Below are 20,888 nucleotides of genomic sequence, written 5' to 3'. Positions count from 1 at the left end.
ATACCAAATTCGTTCCCACAATCCCTCTAACCAAAATTTGCCATCACCCAATTCGTCATCAATCCTCATAAGGAGGAAGAGATGGAACAACAAAGCACAATGTCACACCCACGTCATGATGCGTCTCACATTCCAAACATTTGCATCAATAAAAATAATAAAAACAACCTGGCATGGTGTGGAGTACCTGTCACCTCAGGTGAGTGGATGCAGATGGTGCAAGGAGATTTTCATCCTAACTACTTTCTAAATGACATCAACACACTTTACATGACCCGGGGTCTTTCCCTGCCAATCCGTTGGCCATCTTACACTATGGGTTCTAAAAACCAATTCCCATTGACCAAACTGTGGTGCTTCTCAATTTGGGGTCTCACTCTCCCGATTCATCTCCCTGTGCCCTTGCACAATTTCTGGGCTGGGTCGTGCAGCTCTCCCAGCAGGTCTACCCACCTGCACACCTCCACCACTGCAGTTGTCACCCGAGCTTACCTAGCTCCTCACCCTAACCTATCTAACTGGGGAAGGCCCCTCCTGGCTCTGTCACCCCACTCGGTGCCCTCTGGCACTGGGCTACCCGGGTCCGTCCTCCGGATCCTCGGGCCCCATCCACAACAACTCTACCGGCTCCCAGAGCCCACCTGCGGCCTCACCTGGCCAACATCCTCACAGTGGTGGAGTGCCCAAACCAACTACACACACTAACAGGCTACACGCCCAGCCATTTCCACAACACTAATGCACCCATCCAAACACCATTCTTTCACCTGCACCACAGATGCCAATATCCAACCACAATTTACCTATACCCTCTACCTAACACTTACACTACCCTCCCCGGTTATTCGTGATGGGGGTCCATCCTTCCCCCATTCACACCTTCGCACCATCCACTCCACTCCATAGTTTCCACCATACTCACTCCACGACCATCCATTCCAATACTCCAGATATTCCACACTACCATTTATTCCACACTTCACACTCCATACACCTGTCGTTGCACACCTGTGCAATCTTACATGGTGCCACCTGCACTCTCCTTCCTTCCTGGACCATTTGGTCAGCACAATACTCATCACCATCACTCACTCAAACACTGCTCCATACACCTGTTCCGTTGCACACCTGTGCAATCACACCTGTTCACCATACACACGGCATCATCTAAACTACCTGTTGCCCTGCTAACTTAGTGCTCCCCGTCTTCCCTTTAAACTAAGCACATACCACGTCATTATCATCCAAACTACCCTCTCTATGTCCCCAGCTACCTGTCCAATGTAGCTACCTAACCTTACCGTTACCTAAGGTCATCTTCTAGGTCCCTATACATTATCCAAACCCTCCCTCGGCGAGCTTACACTGCCATAAACCCCATAAAACTAGTGCTCCTTTGCCCCCGGATGTGGGAGATGGCAGAGTTGCCATCCCACCACATCGGGTATCTCCCACTACCAATTTTGCACATAAAATTTCAGCCAATCAAAAATTTTGCCAATCACTACCCATCATCTGCCAATCATCTCTCTGCCAATCATTTGCCAATCATCAAATTTTGTTTTTCTAAATTTCGGATCAAAACCACTATCACTATTATCATCATCACAGTCCGCTATATCCTAGCCTCGGTGCGTCATGACATCATTAAACTCGGCTTCGCAAAGCCGAGCAATGAATTCGGGTGGTTTGGTCGCCTGCAGTTGGATCCGTCCGGCATTCACGACTCTGGGGAGGAGGCATGCTCGGGCCGAGGTTCCACGCACCATCTCGGCGCGGCACCTTGCGGTCCTGGGCCCGATGACCGAGGCTCGCTCGTTCGGAACCCCGTCCCCGCGAGGGGGCACCGTACCGCTTCCTCCCACTCGCCCTTGAACCGGACCGGACGCCTCGCCCGACAAGGCCCGGACTCCACCGTGCAGGGCGGGGCCAAGCCCGAATCGGCAACGACGCTTCGAAGAGAAGCGACGCCGCATCGATCCGCGCTGGGCCTCGCATCCAATAAAGCACACCGCGCCCCGAGTGCTCGCATCGGCTATCCGTCTCTCTAACCGCTAACCCGGTTACCGTCGATGCTTCACCTGCATGCTCACATGCATACGCTACCCCTTTCACCCTCACCGAGCTCGGTGCGTCAACGCCGTCCGTACATTCCACCAACGTACTCCCTGTTACACACCACACCTCTCGCGCACACTCGCCGTTCGCACACTCCCTTAACACACCTCGCGCACCGTCTTGCGCACTCTCCCTCGGTACGTACTCCGTACCACTCACCATGGGCGTGCACTCTTGCATCCACCCACTAACGCGCTCAGATGGGCTCTCCCACACTCGCGCTACCACCAACTCAGGTGTGCTTCCTCGCACACGTTCCACCACCACCTTACTCTCCGTGTCACACTCCGTACACCCCGACGTGCATTCTCGCTCGCACTCGGTATCACACTCGCGCTTCGTAACACGCTCACCCCTTGACGCACACTTTTTTTCACACGCGTGCCATTTCCACTCACACGGGACCCTTTACCAACGCCCAGGTGCCATATCGATCCCAATCGCGTGACTATTCTCTTCGTGCCAAACCCCCTTCTACAAAATCTACCCGCACAATATACAGCACGACTCACCTGGGGGATTATTTTCTCCACGTGCACCTGCAAACTCTTTATTTGGTTAGTGAGCACATATCATGATTTGAGCAGGGACTTTGTACATATTCCATCTTTTCCTCCCGCCGCGAGTGGTTTTCTAAGTCCCCGGTCTCTTCAATTTCAATGCCCACTTCCACTTTTTCTTTACTCACCTCGACGACCGTTGGCTTTAATAAAATTCCCTCTACCTCATCGGTCGCCGGCTTTTCCAAACCCCGTGTCGCGATTTCTACCCCGGTCATTGTACCCGTGCTTTTCTCCGCTTCGCTCAACCAGGGCTCCTCGACCCGCGTTATCTCGTCGTGCACCCCTGGGACCCTTTCGCCCAACCTGCGGTCTCTGTCCCTCTCCGCTTCCCTTACCTTATATGCGACTCTGTCCCTCGCCAGTCCCTCATTATCGGCCCTCATTTCGTTCGTTATTGCTTCAATTTGGTTTCCCAATCGCTCACCCCTAGCATCCATCTGGGTCCCCATTTGTCCCATTTTGGCTTCTAGCCTGTCTATACTGTCGTTCTTTTTCTGTACTTCTGCCATGAAATGGGCCATGAAGGCTCGCATGTACCCTGGCATCTCTGGCTCGGCTGCCGCGACCACGGGCGCGGCTGATATTTGGTGCCGCATTAACCATGTGCGCGAGGACGCCATTTTGTGCGCCTGATACCTCCTCAACCACATTGCCAATGTTCTCCTCCTCTCTTTCATCCACATACATTTCCCCGAGGTCCTGGGTCGATTCCACCCCGTCTATCTCTCCCACCGGCATCCCGTCGCCTTGACCAGCCATGGCGCGATTTCAAAATTCGGGTTTTGTAAAACAAAACAAATTTCGACCGCTCCAAATTTTGACCAAATTTTTTCTTTTAGATGTTTTAAAAATTTGGTTCGGGCCTCGAATCCCACTCCTGACACCAATTGTTACGGTCCGCGGTTAAGGATGTTGTTTGCTGAGCGGAGGCACCGCGGCCGAACAGTTACCCCGATTAACCCTTCCCGAACGTTGGCTGTATCGCGCCACAGATATTCAATATGGAAAAGACAAAAGCGACACGGATGTGAAGAAGAAGAAGAAGAAGAAGACGAAAAAAAGGTTGAAAATACTACTAAATTTATTTACTATTTACAGGCTCAAAATAACCAAGGAGAAGGAAAGATAAGAAAATAATATACAGAAGCTTTCAGAGACACAGTGAAAATCGCTAGCTTATCTAAACAGACTTAATTAATACCCAGGACAGAACAAACGAAGACGACTCACACGGGGAATGATGATAGGAATGGCGGAGGTGGATGGCTGGAGGGAGAGGAAAGTCCGAGGGGTCCTGCAGCACGATTAGCAGCCGCCGTTCCTTCGCGACCCTGCTCAAAACCGCCGTCCAGGCCCCAAGCGGCTGTTGAGTGTTGCTGCTGCTGTGGCCGCCGCTGCTGCTGCTGCTGTGGACGTCGCGTGCTTTGCCAGGACTACAACAGGCTTTGTGCTTTCTGGGATGTCCTCTCCTTGGATGTTCTCTATGCTCTCTTGGTCCAATCACTCCTCACCACCGACAACTCAACGCAACCACTGACCACCACTGACGACCAACCCAGCTCTGACCAAAACCACACAACTCAGCTGTGCTCTTGTCATGGACCTCTCTTTGTCATGGACCTCTCTTTGTCGTGGACCTCTCTTTGTCGTGGACCTCTCCGCAACTTCTTGCGCGCGCGCCTTTATAGCGCCTCCGGCGATTAACCGCCGGCTTTTTGGACACGCCCATCGGTGTGCTCACCTCGGCCCTGGTTGGTCGCGCGACCCTCTGGCTCTGCCCTTGATGACGACAGGCGGGCACGCCTTTCTTCCCCAACCCGAGCACATGTTCAATGGCGGCTTTGGGGCGAAAACAACCCACAGCTGTAACAAACTGGCCAACTGCCCAGTGCAGTTGGCAATGGAGACTTGGAGGGGATGTAATTGGCAGATTGAGGCTTGGCCATGACGAAAGGGGAAATGGAGGTTTTGGGAATGGGAATGAAGGGAATCTATCTATTTCACTTGGTGCAATGGAGTGTCATTTTAAGGGAAGACAAAGCCTTAACCTGATACACAGACTAAGGATATAAGCTACTGAACAAGGGTATTAGAGTGTCCTTCAATGTATGCTTTATGGAATTAACTACCGGAACGCCCTTTGACCTTTATACACACTGGAGCAAGGATGGCTCAGAATAAAGCAATAATAATAATACACACAATAAAAAAACACAATCCTCATTTCCGCAACAATATATAATATATATATATATATATATTTTATTATTTTATTATTTTATATATATATATATATGTATATTGTATATATATATATATTTCTTATTTTCTTATTTTATACATATATATAATTTTTTTTTTCTTATTTTATTACTTTATATACATATATATATATATATTTTTTTATTTATTTATTTATTATTATAATATATATATACTAGCGGGGTCACCCGTGGGAATCCCACGGGCATGGATGTGTGTGACATTTCGACATATTGAGTTATATGCTGCACATTCATTTTTACAAAATGGTTACTGGCAAGTCATCAGATCCAGAAATGGTGTGATGAACACAATTTATTTATTTCACATAATATGTGACCCCTCACTCCTCTCCACCTGACACTCTCCTGTCTCCACCTGACACTCTCCTGTCTCCACCTGACACTCTCCTCTCTCCACCTAGCACTCCTCTCCTCTCCAAACCCTCACATCCCTCTCCTTTGCAATCCCTCACCTCTCCAATCCCTCACACTCCTCTCCTCTCCAATCCTTCACACGCCTCTCCAATCGCGCCTCACACTCCTCTTCAATCGCGCCTCACACTCCTCTCCAATCGCGCCTCACACTCCTCTCCAATCGTGCCTCACACTCCTCTCCAATCGTGCCTCACACTCCCCTCCAATCACTCCTCTCCAATCGTGCCTCACACTCCTCTCCAATCACGCCTCACACTCCTCTCCAATCGTGCCTCACACTCCTCTCCAATCGCGCCTCACACTCCTCTCCAATCGCGCCTCACTCGCCTCTCCAATCGGCTTTCCCCGTCTCGTTTCTCTCCTTTTTCTCCCGTCTCGTTCTTTTTCTTGCTCCAAATCGGCCCGTCGGAATCGGAAATCGGCCCGTCTCGCCCGTTGGCCCGTCGGAATCGGAAATCGGCCCGTCTTGCTTTTGTGCTTGTGCGTAAATAAATTGTGTTCATGACACCATTTCTGGTGTTGGGCTAGCGGCTAGGGTGCCGGCTTAGGATCCTGGGTTCGAATCTCGGTCGATCGCCGAATTAATGCCAGGGGGGTTGACTCAGCCTGTCATCCTTCCGAGGTCGGCTAATTGAGTACCAGTTCACTGGTAATTCCCTGTTTGTCGTTGAAGGCGGCAAAAAGGGTTGGCGTCAGGAAGGGCATCCGGCCGTAAAACATTGCTTCAAAAAGGGGACAAAAAAACAACAACTACCACGGTCCCCGAAAAGGCCAACCCCCGCTTTGCGGGGAAAAATGGCCTCTAAACGGTGGTTTTTACACCATTTCTGGATCTGATGACTTGCCAGTAACCATTTTGTAAAAATGAATGTGCAGCATCTAACTCAATATGTCGAAATGTCACACACATCCATGCCCGTGGGATTCCCACGGGTGACCCCGCAAGTTTGCATTGACGTTCGTCGATGGACTCGTTCGCCCGTCTCATTCGTTTTCTTGCTGCATCCTGTTCAAGTCTGCGTTCTTCATCGATCGTCTCATTCATTTTGGAAATAGAAGTTTCCACGCAGCGCATGAATTGTCACGATCCTCAAGAGGAATTTGTCTCGTAATCATCAAATGATAAATGGCAAGTAAATTATATTGTGGAAAATTGTGGAATTGTGGAAAATTGTGGAAATAAACCTATTTAAAGTGTATTCGCACATAACTAATTTTAAAAAACGAAGAAATATCTCTCGGTAATTTCCTGAAACATATTTTACTTCCGGCTAATAATGTTGAATTAAATAAAAACGAAGAAATATATGTCGGCATCATTGTTGACGTTTTTGTGACGACTGTCATCAAACGAAAAAGTAATATATCTTAACGGAAAAGCAAAAGCGAATTTTTAATATATATGTCGACACGTTGCCGTCGGTGTCATGTTGGGCGGTGTATGATACACCATGACGCGATTTTAAAAAATATATCTGCATTTTCCCGCGTGTGTGGAATGTTCTCAATTATTGCTGACACCGACTCTAAAACCATCGATAAAAATGAAATCATATGGTGAGTTAGATTGGAGATAAAGGCGTGAGAGAGACTCAATGGCCTTGAAGTTACAGGCATTTGAGAATTCATTTCGTTCTATAAACGGCAACTTTCATCGGATTTTCTTCTCGTTTTTTTTCAACCGAGTCTAAAACTATGTTAGCGACTGTGAAAAATGAAATGATATATCGAATTTAAAATAGATATCGACACATTGCCGTCGGTGTCATGTTGGGCGGTGTATGATACACCATGACGCGATTTTAAAAAATATATCTCTGCATTTTCCCGCGTGTGTGGAATGTTTGTGGAAAATTAAAGATTTCAAATAAACCTATTTAAAGTGTATGCGCACATAACTAATAAAAAAAACGAAGAAATATCTCTCGGTAATTTCCTGAAACATATTTTACTTCCGGCTAATATGTTGAATGAAAAAAAAACGAAGAAATATATGTCGGCATCATTGTTGACGTTTTTGTGACGACTATCATCAAACGAAATAGTAATATATCATAACGGAAAAGCAAAAGCGAATTTTTAATATATATCGACACATTGCCGGCGGTGTCATGTTGGGCGGTGTATGATACACCATGACGCGATTTTAAAAAATATATCTCTGCATTTTCCCGCGTGTGTGGATTGTTCTCAATTATTGCTGACACCGAGTCTAAAAGTAAAACCATCGATAAAAATGAAATCATATGGTGAGTTAGATTGGAGATAAAGGCGTGAGAGAGACTCAATGGCCTTGAAGTTACAGGCCTTTGAGAATTCATTTCGTTCTATAAACGGCAACTTTCATCGGATTTTCTTCCCGTTTTTTTTCAACCGAGTCTAAAACTATGTTAGCGACTGTGAAAAATGAAATGATTTATCGAATTTGATTTGAAATAAAACTGGGGGAGAGCAAGACACCACGGGCCTACAAAACAGGACTCAAAGCTATGCGAGTTAATAAAATGGTGGATATTTGTTTATAGCCACTCCCAGAATGGGTGGAGCTATGGGTGGAGCTACTCTGCAAACCGAGTAAGCCACACCCCGGACAGACACCCAACAGATAGACAGACAGACAGACAGAATCATCTACGGCTATTATAATATAGATATATATATATATTTTTATTATTTATTTATTTATTTTGGACCAGTCAAAAGCAGCATAACTCTGGCGATACCCAGTGAAATTGCGGTACATCTCCCGGTATTCGCATGGACAAATCTCTCCAGGCTGTGGCCGGTTGGAGATCTTTTTCTTTCAAAGATGCCATATACTTATTGCAAACAAGAATGGAAAGTTCTGCACTATTGTGGAACACGTGACCTACACATCTGCATAACCCCAAAAGACATAAAAATAACTCGAGTGTTCATAGAACACCTTACCCTGGCAGTGACCTTGAGAAAAAGGGAAGCATCGTTCAAAGCATGAAAAAAGGGCACTATGTGCACTGTGCAGCCACATTTGCCTGAATGTTGAATGTCATCACTACTCTGTCCTCAGGAAAGGCTCGACATTAACGGTTGCCCAGAGCAACCAAAATTTAGCATTGGGCAAAAGTTGCCCTGTCGGGCAACTTCAATATCGTGTCTTGGATATTCATATCGACAAGATTGAATATGTATGTACAAGGTTGAATATTGTCAATATTGATGGACAAAACCACCTCTAGTATGGATAATAAAATTTAACAGTAAATGTGGTTGATAAAATTTCACGTGAGCACTTGCGAAGGCCCAAAGGTAATCTGAAAGATGTGTGTGTGTGTGTGTGTGTGTGTGTGTGTGTGTGTGTGTGTGTGTGTGTGTGTGTGTGTGTTAATTGTGGATGCTCGCATTTCTCTATCCGAGCGATTGTGCAATTTCCAAAAAGGTGTGCGCGTGTCTGTGTGTGTGTGCACGTGTGTGTGTGTGTGTGTGTGCACGTGTGGGTGTCTGTGTGTGCACGTGTGTGTGTGTCTGTGTGTGTGTGTGTGTGCATGTGTGCCTGTCTGTGTGTGTGTTTGCACGTGTGCGTGTGTTGATGTGTGCGCACGTGTGTGTGTGTGTGTGTGTGCACGTGTGTGTGTCTGTGTGTGTGTGTGCACATGCGTGTGTGTGCACGTGTGTGTGTGTGTGTGTGTGCACGTGTGTGTGTGCACGTCTGCGTGTCTGTGTGTGTGTGTGTGCGTGTCTGTGTGTGTGTGCACGTGTGCGTGTGTTGATGTGTGTGCACGTGTGTGTGTATATGTGTGTGTGTTTGTGTGTGTGCACGCGTTCATGTGTGTGTGTGTGTGTGTGTGTGCGCGCGCACGTGTGTGTGTGTGTGTGTGTTTGTGTGTGTGCACGCGTTCGTGTGTGCACGTGTGTGTGTGTGTGTGTGTTGATGTGTGTGCAAGTATGTGTGTGTATGTGTGTGTGCGCACGTGTGTGTGTATGTGTGTGTGTTTGTGTGTGTGCACGCGTTCGTGTGTGCACGTGTGTGTGTGTGTGTGTGTGTTTGTGTGCACGTGTGTGTGTGCGTGTGTGCACGGGCAACACGCTCAATTCCGTCATTACACGTGCCCCCACTGAGCTAACAGCACGTGTTTTATTTGACCTGAACAGACATGTACCTTGCTCGATGCCCACGTGGTCACGTTCAAAACAAAACAAGTTATGGTTGTCGAGTAGAATCGTGCTTGTGCTGGTGCAAAATGACAATAATTGTTGTAATTTTAGTTTGAATGTATCCAAGACCCAATTATTGTTTTCATTCAAAAATACTCGAACTTATTAATGTCATTTTGTTTGTTATTTTACAGAAAGAATTTGTCAACACAAAGAATTATTTCAAATTATTTCGCAGAAAATAAAACTTTTTGAACTGAGGCGAACAGTTTGTAAAACCTGGTTACGTGGCTTATATTATAGGTTTAATACCTCCACCACCAAAGGTAGACAAGGAGGTTTTGTGTTCACTCCTATTTGTCTGTCTGTGAACAGGATATCTCGAAAAGTTGTGGATGTATTCAGACGAAGTTTGGTGGAGAGGTTGGGTGTGTGAGTGTGGACATGGACAAATTGATTTCATTTTGGTGAAGATTCGGATCCGGTTACAGATACGAGAATGTGTAAGTGATTCTTCAACATCTTATGACATGTGCCAAAAAGTGAATTGTCATTCCACCTCCAACGATCATTTTAAACACCGAGGTAACAATGAGTCAGAAAAAGCTGCTCAATTCAGATTTGCACCTGCTAAAAGACAAGGTGTTGAAGCAGAACTTCGAGAGGAGACTTTTCCGATCGATAGAGAAGATGTTGAAGGGGATTCGCATGTCCATCTGCTTATAAGAGGACTGATATTTTACAACTATTGCCGTGTATAATTATCCATTTGTTGCAGTGAAGGTTGATCAGAAAACAAGTGAAAAATTTGTTTATTTTTTCCCGGCAACCAAAATTTTAAAATAAAATGGTTACCCTGCCTTGCATCCCTGTTAATGTCTCCTGACAAACCCCCACTCCCCAAAGTTAATGTCTAGCACTGTTTCAGGGCACGAGATGGCATATATATATACGAGCCGAAAGCACCAGGCGTTGCCCGGTTCTTTTTGAATGAATTTACTACTATAATTCAGCTTTTACTCGCGGCCGTAGAAGATTGACTACTATAATTCAGCTCAGCTTTTAATTGCGAAATGGGCCTCGACCGGCCTCGCCACCTAGCCTATAACCTTCCTGGGGCCCGTCCCGACATTTTTTGTTTCAGAGGTTTCCTCCTATCTTTCACCGTTCAGGAGATTAGTGCATGCAGACAAACAAACAAACAAACAAAAACTTTCTTTTATATATATATATATATATATATACAGTATATATATATATACAGGGTGAGTCAAAAGTAGCGCCCGATTTCTGTTTATATATATATATACATACATACATACATATATATATATTTCTGTCAGTTGATTGTTTGTTTGCCATTTGTATTACAGTGTACAAGAAGGTAGAAATAAATGAATGACATGTTTATCTAACCATTTATTCGGGGGAAAATTATTACGGGGAAAACCCTAAGCTACATTCGTTGCCGTTTTCGGACGACCGGACTTCTTTGCAGTGGCTACCGACCCTGTTGCTTCGAATTTCTCGACAATCAATCGTATGTTTCTTCCCTGGGGTGGGTTAATATCGAATTCCTGTGCCAAACGGCGTGCCGCCATAGTTGGTTGTTCATTACATTTGTAGTAATGTTTCACGGCCGCAATGCGTTGATTCATTGAAAGGTAATTCATGGTTCAATTTGGTGCAAATTCAGTAACTTTCCAAACTCTCAGCAATAACCTGCAAAACAAAAACAAAAATAAATAAACTAAGAAAATTAATAATCTACAAGACAATGATTAACAACATGACATCCCAGAAAGAATCTGACAGCCGAAAAAACAGAAATTGGGCGCTACTTTTGACTCACCCTGTATATATATTGTTGCTGATTTTCGAAGCCCGTTCCCGTTACAAAGGGGAGATTAAACCACTTTTTCCCCCTGGGTCTTCGGGTCTGCGAGACCGAGTCGCCACTTCCGGGCAAACGTGGTAAAGGGTTTCGGGACAAATTCACACGTACCTTTGGTACCCACGCCGCAACGGAAGGGGGGATCGAGCCTCGCACGAGCCACGCTTAATTGATTACGCCCGAGCGGAATGCGTATCACGTGACTCGTGCTGTTACTTCTCTATTGGAACCTGATTAGAGCGGTTTTATTCGTACCATGCGAAGCCAATGATGAAAAGACAGGACGGTCAAATCAGAAGAAAGAACAGGATTTATTTATACTATGTACAAGGATTGGTAGAAGGAAAGGGACACAGAGCAGAGCTTAGTCAGTCTTACTAAAGCCCAGACAATGGGCCCACTTACACACACAAGGAGATGGAGGAAGAGATGTTCGCGCGCCAAGCGCGCTTCGCCGCCAGTCGCCCCGGGGCAGCTCGCCCGGCGTGGCTCTCCGGCACGTATCAGGCGAAGGCAGGCAGGAGGAAATCGCGTGGCTGTGGGGGGGGGGGGGGGTGGGGGGGGAGGTCGTTCTTTACAGAGCGCGATTAATACAGCGCAAGCATGGGGAACAGGGCATGGGGCAAGTTCGTGTACAACGGCAATTCAATTCCTTCTGCGTTCTCGTGCGATCCCCGTTCTGATCTGCTGCGTTCTCTTACATTCGGCCATCTCCCTCTGAACTCTCAACTCAGGACTCGTGACTCATCTCCACTCCTCTTGACTCATCTCTGGTGGGGGGGGCTCGGAGCAGGGTTCTATGGCCCCGCCCCGGCCTGACTCAAATGTTCCAAACCCCGCCTCCTGCCGCAGTGGTAAGCCACTCCACTCGAACCCTGATTGGCGGCTCGTGATTACCGACAACTCCTGCCCTGCCTTCCTTCGGCCTCGGTCGACTTGTTCAGGCCTGCCGCATGGTATTTCAGTGCTAAACCAAAACCAAAGCGCCAAAAGAACACCTAATCTCACTAGCCTACTCAACACAAAACTAAACACAGGGAAGGGCTACGCTTACATTTACTAAGAAATAACTGAACTATCGCGAGGCTACATGTTGTGGTGTAACTAACTAAGAGGGGAAATTAACCTTTATTTCAAAACCGCAACACAACACCCCTCCCTCGTCAGACTCGTCCCCGAGTCGAAACCACCAATGGAACGACCGGTAGAGAGTGACATGCAAAATTAACTTTACTTTTAAATGTGACACATAGGTGTGGTTCCCCCTAGCATTTACTCTGACCCATGTGTGCGACAGTTTTAACACTAGATATGTCCCTCCTATTGCGTTGAGCAGCTATCTAACAGTTTCACGCCCACAACTACCGGAGTATTTCCGGAATTTCAAACTAAACGCATAGCCGGTGGGCAGCATTTTTATATTTACAAGCACAAAACTTGACTTTATTTACAATGCTATGACCCAGGACCTGTTCTTTTTGGAAGAGAAGATTGGAGGGAGAGAAAACACAGCAAAAACACACTCAAAAATGGCACTTGCTGCTTGCTTCTTGCATCTTGCTTCTTCTGTGTGCATATATCAAACCGGCTGGCCCCCGGGCTGGCATACAGGCCATTTTAAACTTCAGGGCCATCTAAACTTGCACATATTCTTATGCCTAGCGCACATAATAAAATGCACAAAAATGCTTTTATTTTACCAGCAGGGCCAATCTCACGTGGTCCAACTGCGTGGCATTAATACCACTTAAACAAGTGGTCCGAAGGTGCAAGATGATTTTGCAGCAATGGTGCTGCACAGCAGAGGTGCAAAGCCACAAAGCTTGTGGTCCAGTAGTGTGATGAGGTGCAGCAAAAGGTTTGTGGCAGCAAAGTGCTGCACAGGTCGGCTGCACAGGTGCAACAAAGGTGCAGCAACAGGAAATGGCAGCAAGGTGCTGCACAGTTCGGCTACACAGGTCGGCTGCACAGATGTAGCAAAGACAGGGCAGCAAGGTGCAGAAGGGATGCTGCACAGGTCGATGGTCCTGCACAGTTCGGCCTCCAAAATGGTCCTGGGGCAGGGGGAGAGACAAGGCACAACAAGCAAAGCGGAAAAGACACAGTGGCACATAGAAAACAAGGTAACGCGGCGCGAGGGATGCAGAAGAGCGAGCAGAGCAGGCTTGTCCCTAGCCATCCGTACCCCCCACCGTTGGCTACACTACCCTAGCCCCCCTTGTATTTACAATTCGTCACTACGTCTTGTCTCCCATATCCCCCTCTATACCAAATTCATCTCCCAATCCCTCCCAGGAAGGAAGGGATGGAAAAAACACAATGTCACCTTTACGTCGTGATGCGTCTCACAACTCAATCAGCTTACCGAGCCTCGGTGTGGAGCTCGTCCTCCTCGGTGATTGGCTGTGGATGGTGCGAAGGGATTTCTCTTCCTAACTACACTACTGACATTACTCTTTTAAACTACCTGGGGTCATACCCTGCCAATTGGCCATCTTTAAACTATGTGGTTCTAAGAACCCGAATTCCCATTGCCCACTCTGTGGTGCCTTCTGAATTTGGGTCTCACCCCCACAAATTTTCACTCTGTGCCCTTGCACAATTTCTGGGCTGGGTCGTGTGGCCCTACCAGCAGGTCTACCTACCTGCGCACCTCCGCCACTGAAGCCGCCACTCGAGCTTACCTGCTCCTGCGACTACCTAACTGGGGAAGGTCCTCCCTGGCTCTTACCCCCTGATGCCCACCTTGGCATTGGGCAACCCGGGTCCTCTCCTGGGATCCTCGGGCCCCACTCACAACTCACAACAACTACCCTAACCGGCTCCCAGAGCCTACCTGCGGCCTCACCTGGCCGACAAACTACCAGTGGCGGAGTGCTCCAATAACCATATGCACCAATTAAGCCACACGCCCAGCCATGTCACTGACTCATGCACCCAACAAAAACACTACTTCCTACTACCCGCACCACAGGTGTCAATATCCATACAAATTTACCTATGCCTTATACCTGGCTTTACACTACCCCCCCCCCCCGGGCTTTCGCGAATGGGTTCCACCTCCCCCCATTCACTCCTTCGCACCATGCATTGCACACCTTTTATTCCACACCAAGCATTCCACACTACTTATCTCGCACACCAGAAAAAACACAATTCCATTTGTTCTCACACACCATTTATCTCACACAACTTTTGTGCTCACACACCTTTCATCTTGCACACCATGCAAGTCAATTCACACTACTACTTTTACACACCAAATATCTGGCACACCTTTTGTGCTCACACACCTCAAACACAATTCTACTTGTCTCAACACAATTCCTCACACACACACAGCATCATCTACCTGACTACTTTCCCCTACAACTCGTGCATCCCCGTCGTCCCTTGACACTATGCACTCCCTTTTTATTTTTATCATCCATCTAAGCTATCTACGTCCCCTCTATATAGTCCAGGTGTCACTACTTAATTCTTGTCCCTACTGTCTGCTAAATCCCTAACATTGTCCTAGCCCTCCCTCGGCTAGCTTCGGTGCCCCATGGTGGCAACCATTGCTGGCACCCCCATGTGCCTATCACTGCCACCCCCTAAACTAATGCTCATGGGCCCTGGGTGTGAGGAATGGTGACACCACCATTCCCCCACGTGGTGTACACTACTCTCATCAGTCCACTACACTTGAGCCTCTTCGTGTGGAAATACGTTGTCATGGCTCGGCCTTGAAGGACCGAGCGATCCATGCGGGTGGTTGGCCTCCTGTATGGGGTGTCCATCCGGCATTTTCGATCCAAGGGGGGAGGTATGGATGGGCCAAGGTGCAGGGCTCCATCCCTGCGCAGGGCCTCGCGGTCCCACGCACGATGGCCCAACCGCCCACGGTCGGAGCACTGCACCCGACAAGGTGCGCGGCTCTGAAAACTCCCACCTCCCCTTGAACCTCGCCGATTGCCTTTGCCGCCACGGCACGGCACCAACCATACAGTGTGGGGGCCAGTATGAATCGTGCACGCCGGTCCTTGTGAGACCGATGCAGCACAGATTCCCTCCGGTCCCTGCAGCACACAACTCACCGGAGGCTCGCGTCTGCTATCCGTCCCGCTAAACGTTACCCCGGTCGGTGTCGATGCTTGAGCCGCGTCCTGACCACTCGCGACCCACTCCGCACTCGCACACCCAGGCGCCCCCGCGCCTTTCACGCACCCCATCATCGCACACCCTGGCGCACACTTTTTCTCCATGCACTCTTCTGTTATACACTCCGTAACTGCCTCGGGTGTGCACTCCTGCACACACTCTGCAACACGCTCTGGCATGCACTCCTGCACACACTCCGGCACACACTCTTTTCCTGCACAACCAGCACACACCTTTTCGTTGCACTCTCCATAACACACTCTTTTCCTGCACACTCTGGCGCACACTTTTCCGTTACACACTCCGTAACAAACTCGCACTCCACGCATTCGGGTACGGACTCTCTCTCATACCGCGTACCAGTCACCCTCGTACACCGCACAATGGGCCCTTCGCAAATTGTGCCACCCTCACTCATACACCGCACAATGGCCCAACCGCGAATGCCCGGGTCTCGCCTTTGTCCCAAGCGCGCTGAAAACCCGTCCGCGTCAAACACATTCGCGCCATTTTCGCAACTCACCTCGGGGACCTCCTGCCCCGGCTGCACCTGTAAACTTTTTATTTCATTAGCAAGCCCGGCATCACGGTGCAAATACGAAATTTGTGTGCATTCCATTTCTTTCTCCCGCAATTTGCTCCCCGATTCTACCATCTCTTCGGCCCCAATTATTTCTTTTTCCTCGACAATCGTCGGCGCCCCCGCAATTTTCTTTTCCAACTCAACCCTCGCCGGCGCCCCCAAAATTGTATTTTCTAATGCGACGATTGCCAGCTCTTCTCCACTTCGTGTCGCGACTCCCATAGCCCCGGTCAATTTGGCTGTCCTCTGCTCTACTTCGCTTCCCACGCATTCCCCATATCGCTTCACCTCGTCGCGTGCCACCGCGAACTTCCCGCTCAACCTGTGTCCAGTGTCCTCCCCCATTTCTTTTATTTCTTTCTTCAATGCCACCCACATTTTTTCCAATTCCCGGGTGGATTTGTCCCCCATTTCTCTCAATTGACCGCTCATTTTGTTTTCCAACCCCTCCATGTTACACCTTGCTCCGTCCCTCATTTCTTTCATGTCCCTGGTGGATTTGTCCCCCATTTCTTTCAATCTATTCTCTTGGGTGTCAATTTTGTTTTCCAATCCCTCTTTCATTTCTTTCATGTCATTCCTTTGGGCGTCCATTTTTGCATTCAGTTGGGTCAGGAATAGCTTAATGTCAAACCCGACTTGCACAGCGGCCCTGGCTGCCACTGCCACGTGTGAGGCGCCGCCATTTTCGTTACCAGATGCCGCCCCCTATTCGGATTCCTCCACTACCGACTGTCCCTGCAGGTCCTGGGTCATCACTTCTTCTTCTTCTACCCCCACCGGCATTCGACCGCCTTGGCCAGCCATGGTACGAATATAATTTGGATTTTTAAACTAAATTTCGTTCGGTCGTAATTTGAAGCACGTGACACGTGCTAATTTAGGGTTCTAATCGCACTCCACTGACACCAAATTGTTGCGGATTTTCGAAGCCCGTTCCCGTTACAAAGGGGAGATTAAACCCCTTTTTCCCCCTGGGTCTTCCGGTCCGCGAGACCGAGTCGCCACTTCCGGCCAAACATGGAAAAGGGTTTTTGGACAAATTCACACATACCTTTGGTACCCACGCCGCAACGGAAGCGGGGATAGAGCCTCGCACGAGCCACGCTTAATTGAGTACGCCTGAGTGGCAGGCGTATCACCTGACTCGTGCTGGTACTTCTCTATTGGAACCCGATTAGAAGGTTTTATTCGTACCATGCGAAGCCAATGATGGAAAAGACAGGACGGTCAAATCAGAAGAAAGAACAGGATTTATTTACACTATGTACAAGGTTTGGAAGAAGGAAAGGGTCACAGAGCAGAGCTTAGTCAGTCTTACATATCCAGACAATGGGCCCACTTACACACACGGGAAGTTGGAGGAAGAGAAGTTCGCGCGCCAAGCGCGCTTCGCTGCCAGTCGCCCTGGGGCAGCTCGCCAGGCGTGGCTCTCCAATGTTCACGGCACGTATCAGGTGAAGGCAGGCAGGAGGAAATCGCACGTCTGTGGCCCGGCGCGGGTCGTTCTTTACAGCGCGCGAATAATACAGCACAGAGCACGGGGAACAGGGCACGGGGCAAGTTCGTGGACAACGGCAATTCAATTCCTTCTGCGTTCTCGTGCGATCCCCGTTCTGATCTGCCGTATTCTCTTACGTTCTGCCGTCTCCCTCTGAACTCTCAACTCAGGACTCGGAACTCATCTCCACTCCTCTAGCCTCTCTGGTGGGGGGGGGGGGGGGGGCTCGGAGCAGGGTTATATGGTCCCGCCCCGGCCCGACTCGAATGTTCCAAACCCCGCCTCCTGCCGCAGTGGTAAGCCACTCCCCTCGAGCCCTGATTGGCAGCTCGTGCTTACCGACAACTCCTCCTGCCCCGCCTTCCTTCGGCCTCGGTCGACTTGTTCAGTCCTGCCGCGTGGTATTTCAGCGCTAAACCAAAACCAAAGCGCCAAAAGAACACCGAATCTCATGAGCCTACTCAACGCAAACCTAAACACAGGAAAGGGCTACGCTTACATTTACTAAGAAATAACTGAACTATCGCGAGGCTACATGTTGTGGTGTAACTAATTAAGAGGGGAAATTAACCTTTATTTCAAAACCGCAGCAATATATATATATATATATATATATATAAAAATATATATATATATATATACTAGTCGATACAATTGAAGTTGAAAAAAAAAATTCCCAAAAACATTCCCCCAAAACAAATATATATATATTGGAATTTTTTTCAAAAATAATACCCTTAGGACATACGGACGGGAGAGATATGTGCATTCCAGAAGTTTGGTACGATTTCACAAAAGTTTGAGAAAGTAGTTCAGTGACAACACAGGACAGGACAGACGCTGCACAAATATATATATATATAATTATATATATATATGTATATATATATATATATATATATATATATATATATATATATATATATATATATATATATATATATATATATTTCCAAGAAGGTACGACTAAATGGAAGGATTTTTTTTAAGTGCCAGGAAGACAATTTGTGTTCGACATTGTCAGAAAAGAATTGAACAACTGAACACAACCAGGAATGAAGTCGGATTTTGAAAGAGGTGGATTTGGGGTGTTTTAACTTTTAACGGGGGAAGAAAAGATCAAGGTTTTGGATGGGGAAGGATAAGAGATGGTGGTGAACTGCTGTTTTGAAGTCTGTGCTCGTATTACCAACCTATGGTTGTTGATACGTACTATACCCTTTTAAATGCTGAACATCATCAAAGGAATCATCATGTACCATTTCAAAGTCTTTGGTATGACTCAGTCTGGATTTGAACCACCGACCTTCCAGACTCAGAACAGGGATTATGAACCACCGACCTTCCAGACTCAGAGCAGGGATTTGAACCACCGACCTTCCAGACTCAGAGCATGGATTTGAACCACGGACCTCCCAGACTCAGAGCAGGGATTTGAACCACGGACCTTCCAGACTCATAACAGGGATTTGATCCACCAACCTTCCAGACTCAGAGCATGGATTTGAACCACGGACCTCCCAGACTCAGAGCAGGGATTTGAACCACGGACCTTCCAGACTCATAACAGGGATTTGAACCACCGACCTTCCAGACTCAGAGCAGGGATTTGAACCACCGACCTTCCAGACTCAGAGCATGGATTTGAACCACCGACCTTCCAGACTCAGAGCAGGGATTTGAACCACCGACCTTCCAGACTGATAATAGACGCTCCAACAAGCAAGATGTCGATACCACATGATAGACCACATTCATGTGGTTAAAAAATAATGACGTTGTTAAATTACCAACGGTAAAAATAGTGGTTAAAAAAAAAAAAAGAAGCTCCCTGACCGGGAATCGAACCCGGGCCGCGGCGGTGAGAGCGTCGAATCCTAACCACTAGACCACCAGGGAGACACATTAATTAACGTGTCTGGAGGAAATCAGGTGTTAATCTATCTATAATTCCAGTAATCTCTGTTTGTACGTTTGTACGTCTGTACGTCTGTTTGTCTGTGACCGCTGTTTCTCGACAACCACGGGTCCGATATACTTTTAACTTGCCAGGTATATTGCTGGGGACCCGAGGATGTGCCTTTTCAAGGTTTCATATTAATCGGACAATTACTTACCGAGCTATGTCCAAAAAACGATTCAACCAATCAGAGAGCAGCGAACGATCGCGTGTGCCGAACGTGGCGGGCACACTCTGCCTCGGATGGCACATTTGAGAGCGTATTCATTTATTTCACGTTTGCAAACTATGTTGGCGTTAAACTATGTTTTACAACTAATAAAAACGAATTTGCGATTCATTCGCTTTCCTGCGCGTTTGTGCACGCGATGGCGATTTCTTTACCAAACTCCGGAAGCCGTTCGCTTTGGACCAAACCATTGCATGTAAATAGAGGGGGGGGATTGTCACCACTCGCAAGCCGTTCGCTTTGGACCAAACCATTTCATGTAAATAGAGGGGGGGGATATAATTTTAGATATAGATATAGTACGGGCATGCCCTAGTAAATGAAAATCACGTGGTTGGGTGGAAAGGACACACGCACACGAAGGAGAATGAGACGCTTGAATTACACGACTGGAGAATGAATGAGACTGACTTGATAAAACACTCCGAGCTTTTAATCCACCACAAACGTAACAACAACCTTTTACCTTCCTGCACATGCACACCTGGTTACTATTCGTGAGTAAATGAAATACCGGAACTCTTATTGTTGAAACATTTGCTCAAATCAATATGATTTGTTCAGTTGAAGAGAAAGATTTTCTTCTCACATTATGGAGGCAAAATCAGCACAAAGTTTCAGGTTTAAGGGGAAATTGGTGGAAGGGGGAGATGTGGGGTTGTGCTTGGAGTTATATATAGGCTGCACACCTGTACCTGCACAAGGAGGAACATTGAATGATGTAATGAGAGATCGAAAGGGGAAAACAAAAAGAAATTATCAGAAGTGAATTCTTTAAAAAAAAAATTTGGTCTACAAGATCGAGGCTCGTGCAAGAGCAAACATTAATCACACAAAAGGTTAAAATTGTCTTTGGTATGACTCGGACTTCCAGGAACGGGCACATGAGACGAAATAAAGGGAGTGGGAGACAAGATGGGGAGAGAGGGGGAAGCACACAAGTACAACATTTGAGAGCAGGGACATCGGGAGATCTGTGGGAGGGAGAGCGCTTGGGGTGAGGAGGCGTGGGAAGGGGGGTGGGTGGGAGAGGAATAAAACACATGAATACAGCAACGACTTCC

The 20,888-nt window shown here is 47.5% G+C and overlaps 1 non-coding gene across 1 annotated transcript; it reads right to left on the bottom strand.

Annotated features, from left to right (window-relative positions):
- Positions 1-19,462: 19,462 nt before the first annotated feature.
- On the bottom strand, positions 19,463-19,534 carry TRNAE-CUC (transfer RNA glutamic acid (anticodon CUC)). Its single transcript has one exon. It is a non-coding gene; the product is annotated as a tRNA-Glu (tRNA).
- Positions 19,535-20,888: the final 1,354 nt, after the last annotated feature.

This window comes from Myxine glutinosa, chromosome 1 (genome assembly GCF_964187855.1).
Source record: "Myxine glutinosa chromosome 1, kmMyxGlut1.1, whole genome shotgun sequence".
Classification (NCBI taxonomy): domain Eukaryota; kingdom Metazoa; phylum Chordata; class Myxini; order Myxiniformes; family Myxinidae; genus Myxine; species Myxine glutinosa.
This window is presented reverse-complemented; position numbering and strand designations above follow the sequence as displayed.